The 13308-nt window shown below is 35.9% G+C and overlaps 1 non-coding gene across 1 annotated transcript; it reads left to right on the top strand.

Annotated features, from left to right (window-relative positions):
• Nucleotides 1-2877: 2877 nt before the first annotated feature.
• Nucleotides 2878-3068, top strand: LOC111818180. Its single transcript, XR_002822236.1, has one exon. It is a non-coding gene; the product is annotated as a U2 spliceosomal RNA (small nuclear RNA).
• Nucleotides 3069-13308: the final 10240 nt, after the last annotated feature.

The raw sequence follows: 13308 nt of genomic DNA, 5'->3' as shown, positions 1-13308 counted from the left end.
TATTTTAGAGCACTTATCTTTAACATATAGTCTGAGTTAGCATTTTTCAATCTAAAACCAGGAGAGTTTTCATCTTTGTTAAGCCATTTTTAAAAAAATGTATTTAGTATTGGGTCTACAGGGTCTCATTACACAGATCAGATTTGTAGTGGTTCTTCCTGTTTTTCAGCCTCCCAAGCACTGGGATTATAGGCCCCAAAACGGCACTACGCCGCCCAGTCTCAGTCACTGTCTCAGTAAGCCTCGGGGGCGGAGCCCGCACAGCAGGTTGGAGATCTAACCCTGGGCCCCTGTGTCTGCCTAAGCAGGTCCTTCAATCCCCTGAGCTATCTGCACGAGCCTTGTTAAGCCAATTGTAAAGCTAACACTGAGCATTTATTGATTGCTAATTTCTCACAAAATAGTTTGAAAACCTACTTCATTTAATTCTCTCTTGGTCATATGATGAAGGTGCTACTGTCACTTGTGTTATACGTAAAAAAGCTGCAGCATTCAAAGATTCGCTTGTTCACAGCAGAGGTCCCTTTGACTTCAAAGCCGAAACTCAGGGCAGTTTATTTCTCTCTGCTTAGTGGGTAAGTTTTGGGGGGTTTTGTCCTGTTTTCGTTTTACACATTCTCACCAATATATAAAAACTGGTTACTCTAAAACATGGTTATCTATTCGTGGGTTGGCCATATTCTTAGTTTTAAGATGTACCATTCATTTGTTTTTACATAATTTTCCTGTGTATGTATATATTTGTGTATTTCAGTTTCTTCATGTAATTTATTTGAAGATCTGTTTTTTAAGAAACAAGGCCTGTGCTGAATGAAACAAATATTACATTGTTAAATTCCAAGGGAGAACATAATGTTTAACAGTTGCTAGGCACAATGGGACAGCCTTATTCTCTCCCAACTTATTAAAGTAATGCCATTTATTGTTTGCCTATGCCAACTATTTCAGATGGCTTTGAATACTGACTTGGTAAATGCTTTCCTGAAACAGTTATCAAGTTCTCCCACTCATGAGGCCACCAAATTTTTATCTTGCAAGATGGAATAATAGTGAAATGAATGTTGCCCAAATCAGCATCTGAGAGGGAGGAGAAAGGTCACTCATGAATGGAATCAAGTTCTGACTACTTTGCAAAAAACAAAGCAAGTCAAATTGTAAGTCACGCACTGCTGATTTAACGTGTGGGAACAAGAAAGACAGGAAGACTTTCAGAATGATGGAGAAAGCTGTGTGCCTGCCATTGTCACAAAGCTGTCTTTGTAATCAATGAAACAAAGTTACACTGTTGGGTGTCATCCAAAATTGGCTGCAACAGCTATTTATGCATACATCTTGGAGGGTCATCTCTGGATGTTTTGATTTGCATGATTTTGTGACAACAGTTTTTCCTTGGTTAATCACTCCAGAGCTAGGCAATTAGCCTAATTTCAATTTAGGAATCTTCCACTCCATGTGGAAGTTAACACAGCCTGGGGAAGATTTGAGCTGGATGGGAGAGAAGACGCTATTGCCCCGGCAGTGCTGTTGTTATGTAACCATGTCCTGCCTCTCTCCTTAGCTCTAACGGCAATGCCTGCCACTTTGTATTTGAGATTCTCATCTTCTCATAGTACTTCCTTTCTATCATGTCTACTGATGAGCTTGGCTTTGAAATCATTTCACCAAAGCATACTGATGACCTAAATCCTACAAAAGTTATGAACTTTTGGTGTTTTTAGAAAAGACCTGAGTGTCAGCCAGCCAGTCAGCCACACATACTACTAGGACAGACAGTACCACTGGTATGGGGGTGTAATTCTGGATACTCTAACAACATTGATTTGAAATAAGTTCCAGTCATGATGAGGACCCATAATTCTCATGCTTTCTCTCCTACCTTGTACCTCTTAGCTCTGCGAACCTAAGTAATCAAAGATTGTTGAGAACTGTCTCATTGCTATATGTTTATCAATAAAACTTTGATAATAATAATTTCTGACATTGCCAGTTAAACAGAAGATCCAATGCTATTATGGGCTACTGGACTCTTTTAGAATATTTTGCTGAGTTTACACACCTATATAATATTCAAATAACGGAACTTAGCAAGAAAAGGGGATTCAGATGAATGTCTGTATTTGTGTATTCAAAGTGGTTAGGATAGATATATAGTTGCATTCTCTTAATGAATAGAATGATTTGTTCTAATGGTGTTTGTAAATAGGATCTCAAGTCTGCATCTTGTACAGCAATTAACCACTAAGAAGAATATATGCAGTGTATTATTTGTTGAAACTGTACTTCCGATTTGATTTGAAACTGTCTCATTGCTATCTGTTTATCAATAAAATTTTGAAAAAAAAAAAAACGAAGATTGTTGAGAGCCCTTTCTTTACTCAAGATGGGCCCTCTCAAGCCACTACTTCTCATCTACTTAGTTCTACAAATGAGTAGCATTTGTCAGTATTTCCTTTTAATTATGTGAATTGGTACTGTTTTATATTTTGGGTTTCCATCTATCCACATGGATGTGTAGAGCATCAAATGTATTTGTATTCCTAAAGTATTTGTACCTCAACATTTTTGGCAGGATTTAAAATGGGGAAGCAGAATTGAGTGCTTATTTTAAAACAAGCTATTAACAAAATAATTTTGTCTCTGTAATTTTTTTTTATTTAGATTAAATGCGGGAGAAAATGGATCTTCTGTTCATCCACTTATGCACATGAATTTGTACTGGTCATCTACTACAATGTTTCACGTACTGTGTTTAAATTAAATGTCTAATATTTTTGAAAAAAGAAGAATTTCATAACTATCAATGTAATAAACATTAGAAAAAAGAAGAGAAAGAAAACAGGATCTATGTTATAATGGTTTTCAAGAAAGATGATAACAATTACTTTTCAGCATTTTGGCTAAGAGCAAGTATAGTATGTGTTAATATCAGTTTAATATTGGATACATCATCTACCTGAGAACAATATAGGACATGAACTTTTGGAGCTGGGGGATGGAATAGGAATTTGCTCCATGAACTCTGTGCATCAACCTTGTAGGGTAGTGCCTTTGGGAAAAGTCTAACCCATGGGGGATGAGTGCTGGTTAAAAGAGAGCTAGGAGAGAGTGGTGGTGCACACCTGTAGTCGCAGTGCTTAGGAGCCTGAGGCAGGAGGATTGCCATGAGTCTGGGGACATCCAGGGCTACAACTTCAAGGCCAGCCTGAATTACAGACTGAGTCCTTGTTTCAAAAATGCAAAAACAAACAAACAAAAAATGAAAAGAAAGAAAAAAGAAAAAGATTGGTAAGCTGGGAACTATTTTAAAAATTAAATAATCATATTTTAAAACTTTTATATATTGAAAGAGAATATAGATACATTATTTATGAAATAAAAAAGTAAGATTACATAGAGATTAAAAGAAAACCTCTTTGTCACTTTCATTTACTTACCTAGTTTCCCCCCATTTTTTAGATAAAACCCAAGGAAAGAGTCCTAGCTTTCTTGTATCCTGCTACTTAATTTTAGCTGTGACATAATTTCAGTAATTAAAATGATGATTTTACATCCTACACTCCAAACTATGTGTACAATTCAAGATATTTCTTTTTCCATGAAGAATACACAGACTTCGATGAGAAATGGTGGTTAGCAATCTACCTCGTACCATTCTTTTCTCCTCCTTCTCTCCCTCCTTCCTCCTCCTCCTCTTCCTCTTCCTCCTTCTCCTCCTTCCCTCCTCTTCATTATCCCCCTCCTCCTCATCCTTGTCTTCCTCATTGTTGTCATCCTCCTTCTCCTCCCAACTTCTTATCCAAGGTTTCTCAAACACCCTCAGAAGACTGGGGAAGAGGAAATTAAGAAACAGGACTGTTCTTACTTTACAAATATTTTAATGACTTCCCATTGGAATCTTCCAGAAAAAGTGGGAACTATGTTAAAGTCTTCAGTTGCTCACCATGGGAATCTCTGGGCATAGGCATATGGCCATATGTCTAGTCCCCTGACATAGGCACCAAGCCATTCCCCAGCTTCTACCCTGATAACAACCCACAGCCTGTTTTGTTTTGTTTTGTTTTGTTTTGTATTTTTGTTTTTTATTCTGGGGATTGAATTCAGGACCTTGTGCTTGCCAGGCAGGTGCTTATTCTACTGGATTATTTCTCCAGACCTCCAGCCCATAGCTTTTCATTGCTAAAATTCTCCCAATCTTGAGCCCAGCAGCTACTCCACAGGGACTACAGAGGGGCATATATATGTGCTCATTGCCATCATTTTCTCCAGTCTCAGGGCTGCAAATCTCAGTTTCTGTGTGCATTTGTATTCTATAAAATATACCAAATGCGACCAAGTCCTTTCAAAGCTCTCTGACTTCATGATTGAAAATCACTTTTCTTTCCTCTCAACAGGTGAGCAATATAGTACTGTGTAACTTGCTACAGTGAAATATAATTTTAATTTCTTCATACTTCTTTAAATTGGCTATTTTATATCTGTGCAACAGTGAATATATAATTGATTATAGAGTTTTCAGGTAATTTTCTTCCTGGCACCTTTTTATACTTTCCAAATTTTTTGGAATGAAATATCTGCTTTTATTTATTATTATTATTATTATTATTATTATTGTATTTTAGTATAGGGTCTTCAGGGTCTACAGTATCTCACTACACAGATCTGACTTATAGTGATCCACCTGTGTTCAGCCTCCCACGAGCTGGAATTACAGGTGCTCTACCATGTCCAGTCTCAATCACAGTCTCTGCCCGCCCCAGTGGCGGGGCCAGCATGGCAGGCCAGGGATTGAACTCCCATCCCCACATCTGCCTAAACATGTGCTTTAATCTGTTGAGCTATTAGCTGGCCCTTGCTTTTAGATGTTCCCTAAAGGAGTGATTAATCTGGGTTCTGAATATTTGAAACATTCACAGGCAGCAAATAGTTCCTTACTAAAGTACATGTAATAATTTTGTCAGTTCTTTCAAGCTATGTAAGAATTTTGTAATGCCATTGTTTTCAAAGTTTTAACATGATCCCAGCTGGGTAATGGCACATGACTTGATCAATGTTATTTCAGAGAAGTGTTAGCATTAGGAAGATTTCTGCACCATTCATTTCCTAGCAGAATGATAGTGTTTTAGTATAAATATTTTCAAGTGACTACTTCCAATAAAGGTTAAAGTAATTCAAATATCTAACATTACTTTTCTTTGGTTGAATGAAGGAAAATTAGTTGGGTTCTGATGTTTACATTTTGGAGGCATAATGTTATGAACACTGAAATGAAATTTTTATAAAACATTTAATTGATGAATGAAAGACTGGCCATTTGAAAGACATGTGAGGGAAAAATGTCTGGCATATAACTTAAGAGCACAGAGTAACTGATTGCCCAGTGCATTTTGGTTCTTTTTTCCTTTGAGGACCTTTATTATATTGCTGTGCTGTCTCTCGGGTAGATGATTCGAAAAGGAGGGGGTGGTAAATGAAGGCAGGAGACAGAAAAAAGAATATTGTGGGTCTGTCTTGCTTCAAGGTTGTATATGGTTAGATTTTTGGATTTACATGTAAACATAAGAATTATATAATTCTTTATGCCTATTTTTAAAATATATTCTAATTTTTAAATGTTTTTATAATATTCTGTAGGAACTTAAAGTTTAACATATCAATACTTGATTAAAAATACCTGTTCCATGTTATGCCTAAGATGTTTGATATTCAGACAGATAGTGAGCTTAAGCTTAACAACCTAGGTTGTATGGTAATAACAATAAGTTTGTCTTTGGATGGTTAACAACCTAAGTTTGCAGACCAAAATTAGAGAAAAAGAAGGGCTGCAAGGAAAGCCAACATTTTGGCCCTAGCCTTCCAAGATCAATTAAGACTCAGGACATATGAGAACTTGTACTGTAACATCACATAACTCAGTAGTGTCCCAAATTTTCTGATCAAGGAGATTATGGGGCCAAAGAGGAAAGTGATTGATGATGTAGAGTGTGCCTAAGGAGAGTCACATGGAGAGAAAACATTCTCTCAGGCTTTCACAGAGAGCACATTGACCAAGTAATGGTTGTGACTCATCCCCATGGCTGACACTGACAACTGATCTACAATCTGAGGTACAGGATCTCAGGATAAATCCTGAGAGCATTTTACTGACCTTCTCAGACCCAAAAGCTACAACTCTTGTTGCATAGGCCCTGCTTTACCTTGGTCTTAGCCATCCAGCAAAAAAATATAAAAATGAAATGTAAGAAGTAAAGCCATGCTGTTATGTTGAGCTGTAGGGGACTCAGGTCAACAATTTCTGACATTGCCAGTTAAACAGAAGACCCAATACTATTATGGACTACTGGACTCTTTTAGAATATTTTGCTGAGTTAACACACCTATAATATTCAAATAATATAACTTAACAAAAAAGGGAATACAGATGAATGTCCATTATGTATCTGTGTATTCAAAATGGTTAGAATAGATATATAGTTACATTCTCTTAATGAATAGAGAGATTTGTTCTAATAGTGTTTATAAATAGAATATCATGTCTGCATCTTGTACAGCAATTAACCACTAGGAAGAATGTATATAATGTGCTAATTATTGAAACTGTCCTAACAATTTGGTTTGAAACTGTCTCATTGCTATTTGTTTCTCAATAAAATTATTGGAAAAAAACAATATTATAGCTTATAGCTAGGATAAAAGCAGGTCAGTATTTCAAAATGATTTTTCAAGTGCCATGTAACCAAAAATTTATAGTGAAATAATTATCAAATAGGTCACATTGCATTCAAAAAATCAATTTTCACCCTAATGTACCTTTAAGAGAAGTATGAAAACATGTCCACTTATTTTCCTTGCCTACACAGATGTGAGAAAACCTGAGACAAATTTATTAGTTCAATTCGCACTGAAAAATAAATATAAGATGTGATTTATTTGTCAATAATAATTAATAAGTTATATAAAACTCGTTATGATTGGTATGGAAAATTTTAAGTTCTAAGTCTAATATCACTAAAATTCTTTTCTATTAACCCTTTTTTGTTATATACAACACTACTGATTTTTAAACTGTGAGCTTTGGCCCAGTAACATCATCACCTAGAGATTTGTTAGAGTTGTAAATTCTGGGGTCCCTCCTCAGACTTACTGAATTAGAAACACCAAGAATAGAACCCAAAAATCTGTTTCAACAAGCTCTCTAGATGTTTCTGCTGAAAATTGAACTTGACAACCATTGAACTAGAATATAACCAGAGTTTAAAATATCTATAATAATTCAGTCTGCCCTGGATAAGATTAAGGAATTGTATATTATATTTTTGGTGAATTAAATCATAAAGTAAATTTTGTATCTATGTAAATGGAAGAGCTATAAGAAAGATAAAAGCAAACACATATCAGAGCAAAAATTAGTGTATTTTTATATTCACTAATATATTAGTGTATTAATATATATTATACTAATATATATTAGTATATTCCTGAGTTCTAATAAACCATCTTAACTACAGCCTCTTTTTTCCAGTATTTATCTATAATAATAGACACTGGCAAACTCACTCCAAACATAAAATTTTCTAAGGATAGTTTTTATGAAAATAGATCTATTTTAGCTAATTTAAGGCATTTGGGGGTTTATACAAATATATTTGAGGGAATGATTTGGTACACATAGCTGATGACCACCACATGAGATGAGAAATTAATGGGCGAATTTATAAAAGGAATAAAAAAAAGACAGGAACTTGTCTCCTACAGATCTTCCTTCTGGGGCCTGGAGAGATGGCTCAGTAAAATAAGTGCTTACCTGGAAAGTGCAAAGGCCTGAGTTCAATTCCCATTTCAAAAAAAAAAAAAAAAAAAAAAAAAATTCAGTTCTGATCTTCCTTCTACTTCTAGAAAAGGGCATAAATGTTGGCAGGAGTTTGGATCTGAGAAATATAGGAGCACAAGGAAAGTATGACTGTTTCACAATGTAGGACCCTAAGATATATTCCTCTACATAATCTCAGAGCAAAGGTAAAAGAAAACAGAAATCATATAAAATGGAAACTGTAAAATACCCACTAGGTTCACAAAGTAATTGTACATCATTCTGATTGTCCAGCAAAAGCATAAAAATCATACATTTATTAAAATAGGCTCAAAATCCAGTGGCAAGTAATGAAGCCTCATAGAAAAATCATACTAGGTGAGGTCATACTTCACCATTTTTCTTTATTTTCCACACCACTTTATGGCTTCTAATGTTCAAGACTATCTGTGTGAAATGTGTAGCTCCTGTGGAGGCAGATGTCATGTTATCTACAGCTGATTAATTCATGCATGAGCTTGGAGATGCCTGGAGCCTTGGGGAAAGAACAAGCTCCTCTGTGACCCTGGTCAAGTTTAGGTTAAAGATAAAAGAAAATGCGTCTTTTCAGGTGGCTTGCTCTCATCCCTTCCACCTTCCTATGGGCCTTGTAGGTCACTGGGCAGGGTAGATTGGTACAAATTAGAGTTGGCTTCCTAAGCCCTTCTTTCATGCTCCGATGTTACTGATGATGAGGAAGCACATAGGGATATTGAGAAGTCTGAAGAATTCACAATAGTAATGTCATGCTCAGGAAAGACACCAGTTTTCTTTTTTGTCTGGTGCCAAAGATTCATTCCAAGACCACCTGTGTGATGGAAAGATGTTCTACCACCGAGTTATATTTCCAGGCCAAAAGTAGTAAGTGTTCTGGACTACTATACATCAAACTCACTCCAGCAATATTTGTTCAACTGTAGATTCTTGAACAGTAAGAGTATAATGTATTCTTAGTACCGAAAAGGAAGTACTTTGGTAAAGTAGGATCAAACATGAAAGAAATGTGAAAGAACCATGTAAACTTCACAAGTACTTCAGGGTTCAATGGCAGAAAATGCACTGGAAGCTTTAGTAAGAGCTGATATAGAACACTTCACATCAAAATGCCAGCGGCTGGATGGAAAGATATTTAATCCAGAGGGAGAAATGTTGAGGAGCTAGGTTTGATACCACAATCTGGTCAGGAAAGGAAGGTAATTTTATGAAGTTCTCAGATAATTGGAGAAATCTGTTACTTATACAAGAATTGAATTTTCCTCAATGTTTCCTAAAATTTCTGCCTTTCATAGTTTCTTGTGGAGACAAGAGAGAGGAAAATCAAAACACGGTTTTCCTTATTATTTTTGCTTTTCCACATAGAATCAACTTGTGGATTGCATAAACCACAAGACACAATTCTAGTATTTCAGCCAGAAACTTCCATCTGACCAAAGACAATTGCAAATTTGCTAAACTTGAAAACTCATTCTTTACATAGCTTACATTGGACATAGGATGACAAGTCATTTATCAGATAAAGGGTTCTTTCTCTGAGTCAAACAATAAACCAGCTCTTCTACAAAAAAATGGCCATTTTATTTGGAACTGAATACATTTTCAACTATGCAGTATTCAAGGCAAAAACCAAAAGAGGCCTATGAGCTACTACATCCAAAAGTTCATTGTGTGATATCTCCGTTCAGTCTGTTATAGAAATGGTCACTTAAAACTGTTTACAATTCATAAAGGTATACTGAGAATTACATCAACCTCAATTAACTGACTTCTGTTAAATGTGTGATTAAGAATCCAATCTACCCCAAGCTCCTCCGAAGTGTGCTAAGGGCACTCTTGTGGGCACATTATGATGGTTAATTATCGTAGGCTAAAAGTCCTCACCTCATCAACTCATTTTGGACATTTGTTTCTATTATTAGCATGAGCTTTCTTGTCTTGAGATAAAGGGAGCAGTATAAACTTATATGATGATTTGGTGAGTGTCAGGTTAGGTCCAGGGGTAAATACTGATTGAACAAAGCTGAGAAGTCCTATACTATGAACCATGACATCATTCTGCAAATGTGGTTGTGCACATTTTGTTTAAAGTGAAATGTCATACAAGTTAGAACCTGAGTTCAGTCAAAATGAGATGATAAATTGGGTCAATTACTGCATGGGAGACATGCAAATCATGCTAAAGCTTATAATTGCAGCACACTTTTAAATATTTTTACTGACACATTTATTTTCTTTTGTCATTTACATTGCCACAGATTGTTAATAAAGTTAGCCACATACGAATCAACTGAAATTTAATTTTCTTTCTTTAAAAATTTCTGGTGGCCATATGATATAAAAGCAATTGAAAAGCATCTTTCTCTAGTATATTCAGGTCCTTTGCCTAATCTTGTCTTTTCAGTGATGGTAGCAAGGAGATGAACTGTAGCTACTAATACTCTTTAGGAAAGTAAATTTCAGTATAAGTTCTAAGAACATTCAAAAAAATTTCTCTCAGTATAGGTCTAAACCAAAATAGGTTCTTGTGACACTGTTTTCCATGAATTCAAATTTTGAATTGACATACTCTATTCAACTGAAATAAAATATATTAATCCAATTGACCTTCTTGTGTAACTGGAGCTGTTATTTAAAAAGTGTTGCAATTTTCTTACTTTTTATCCAAAATAGCATTTAAAAAGTGCTTGTCACAACCTTAGAGCATTTTTTTTTTCTTTACTGTGTTTGGTACAGGGTCTTACTACACAGCTCAGACTCATAGTGATCCTTCTGTTTTCAACCTCTCAAGCTGTAGGATTACAGGGGTGTTTCACCATGCCATCTCAGAGGCTGGCTCAGTGCACCAAGAGGTGGGGCCCACGGGGCCTGTGGTGCTGGTGATCTACCCTGTTCCCTGCACTTACCTAAACAGATGTTTAGTCCACTGAGCTATCTGGCCAGGCCCTAAGGCAACTTTGATGTACTAGAGAGCTTCTCTTTAGAGATAATTATAATTTTTTTAAAGTTCTGATAGATTTTATTTTACAACTATTTTTATCCTTCTGATTTCTTTTTTAGGTACCAGAATTAGTTTGAGATCGGTGGAGGGCCTTAGACAAAGGACTACCTTTAACATACGCAGATCCCTTGTGAATTCCAACACTGCTTCATCACATCTAAGAAATCCTTAAGCCTTGCTGTCTGTATTTGGATGATGGTGAGACAATTGCGTCAGGATGAAAGGTTATCATGATTCACTCAGTTAGTTTGTGGTCCCTAAGCAGTCACAGAGTCAGGATAGGCAAATAAACTGAATGGGCATGTTTTGGCCATGCAAATACAGGGCATGAATTCTATGATGAGTCTGATCTTTGGAAATCAGTTGTGTCCTGGGGCACATGGCAATGTACACTGTCTGCTTTGGTTTTGCAAAAACAATGATCAAGTGAGTGCTAACCAACCAAGAAGGGACAAAAAAATCAATAGAAGAAATAAGCTTTCATTTTATAAATTATGACAGTTAATGCAAACATTTCTGATTTAAAAGATAGAAGGAAAACATCTGATTGGATCGGGAAACCAAATACAGGTTTCAATCTATTGTCTCTTTTACAAATATACGAGTCTTTGTCTGCTTGGTGATAATGGAGGTAGACTTTGTAAATACTTTTTTCCTTTGTTTTCTAAACTGATACCAAAATTTGGTGTGAGTGGGATGACACACTGTAAAAAGAAGGGGTGCTTTTCTTCCTCGTCATAATAACCTTTGATGATCAACTCCTGGAGGATACAACTTTATTCCACGTACTATTCCTACAGACCTCAGTTTCTCTGATGCTGGGCTCCAACAGGTATGGATTTGTTTAGTATGCGGTCTCTGCATATGGTACTGCTTTTCCAGTTCTTCTTTCCTGTCAAATGGGGTAACCACCAGGATGCTGTGGCTACTGGCTTTCACCAGAATCTGCCCAAGTGCCTTCATGATAGAATCTGCTGCTGAGATTCCTTCCCTTGAACGATGTCTCCTGGGTCCTCTGTGTGACTGTAATTGTTGAAGGGGAACACCTACATGAGGTGGTTTATAGGCTCTCTTTTCCTGAACTTAAGGGAGAAATATAAACTTATATGATGGTTTGGTGAGTGTCAGACTAGGTCCAGAAGTGAATGCTGATTGAACAAGGCTAAGAAGCCTTATACTCTGAGCCTAAAATAGTTCCTTATTATTCAGCAGCCAGAGTTCTAGGAGAGCCTGGCAAAAGGGTTACTTAGCAACTTGCAGACACCTAAATATGTTCATTCTAATGGTGTTTCAATCTTAGTCCAATTGGGGGAAGGAGTCCAATTGGCTTTGCATCGGACACTCTTAAAATCTCAAGGAGTAGCGATCATTCTCTCTATGTGATTTTTTTTTATTTCTTATGTATCTCATCAGGTTCCTAGACAATTCTTTATTTTTCTAATCTCACATTAATACTTTTTAATATTACATTATGCCTGTTCAAACTACTGTGTGGTTTTATGTTTTGATTTGACTCAGATGGATAAAATAAATATCCTCCTTCACCTTATCTTTTATTACGAACAGTATGGCTCATTTGTAGGTCTCCTGAAATCTTAAGAAGATAGTGAGGTGAACAAAGATCCCATTAAATTTTCAGTATTTATTTATTTACTTATTTACTGATAAGTAAGGTAACTGAGAACTCTTCTGGGTACTCATTCAGAAAGATCATCCACATCTTAAAAGGTAGTATGGGGATGAATACTATTAGTTTTTAGACCTTTAATATTGCAACGATCTTATTGTATATGATTACAGTCATTATTAAACAGTTGGATTTTTCTTTTTTTTCTTTCTTTTGATTTTTTGCAGTACCAAGGGTCCAACTTGGGATCTTGCACAGGCCAGACAGATGCTTATGCCACTGAACCATCTCCCTGGCCCTTGATGAGAGTCATTTTTAAAGAAATAAGTCAAGTGGAATTTTTGGGGTTGCAACTTATCTACAATAATAAATTATTAAAATTTAAAAAGTTGTGAATATATAATTTGCATTGTATCTTATGTGAGCTCCCAAATATGAATAAAATATTTAATGAGTAAAATGAATCATAAAATGCCTCCGATTAAAAAACCTACTACTATTTCTCCATTCTGTTTTCAAAATTAAACAGACCTGTTCTAGGGTTATACTTTCACCAAAGCAATTTTAATTTACTAGCGTGAAGTCTACAGCCTTGTTAGATGTAAGCAGGTCTAGGTTTTCTTTCTAATAAAACTATGTCACCGGCTTGGGCACTTACTTTTTACCTAGCACAGTCTCTGTGACCTCTGGCTTGCCCCTTTGAAAAATGAATCATACTTTTCTCAGTTGAAAGCAATTGTGAATGTATGTGGAATATTTGAAAGTGAATATAGGAGTAAATATTTAAATGACAAAGAAATGAATATTGATGGTGTATTTGAGATACTGTAGCAATCAGCA

The sequence above is a fragment of the Octodon degus genome, unplaced genomic scaffold (genome assembly GCF_000260255.1).
Source record: "Octodon degus isolate 3935 unplaced genomic scaffold, OctDeg1.0 scaffold00082, whole genome shotgun sequence".
NCBI lineage: Eukaryota > Metazoa > Chordata > Mammalia > Rodentia > Octodontidae > Octodon > Octodon degus.
This window is presented reverse-complemented; position numbering and strand designations above follow the sequence as displayed.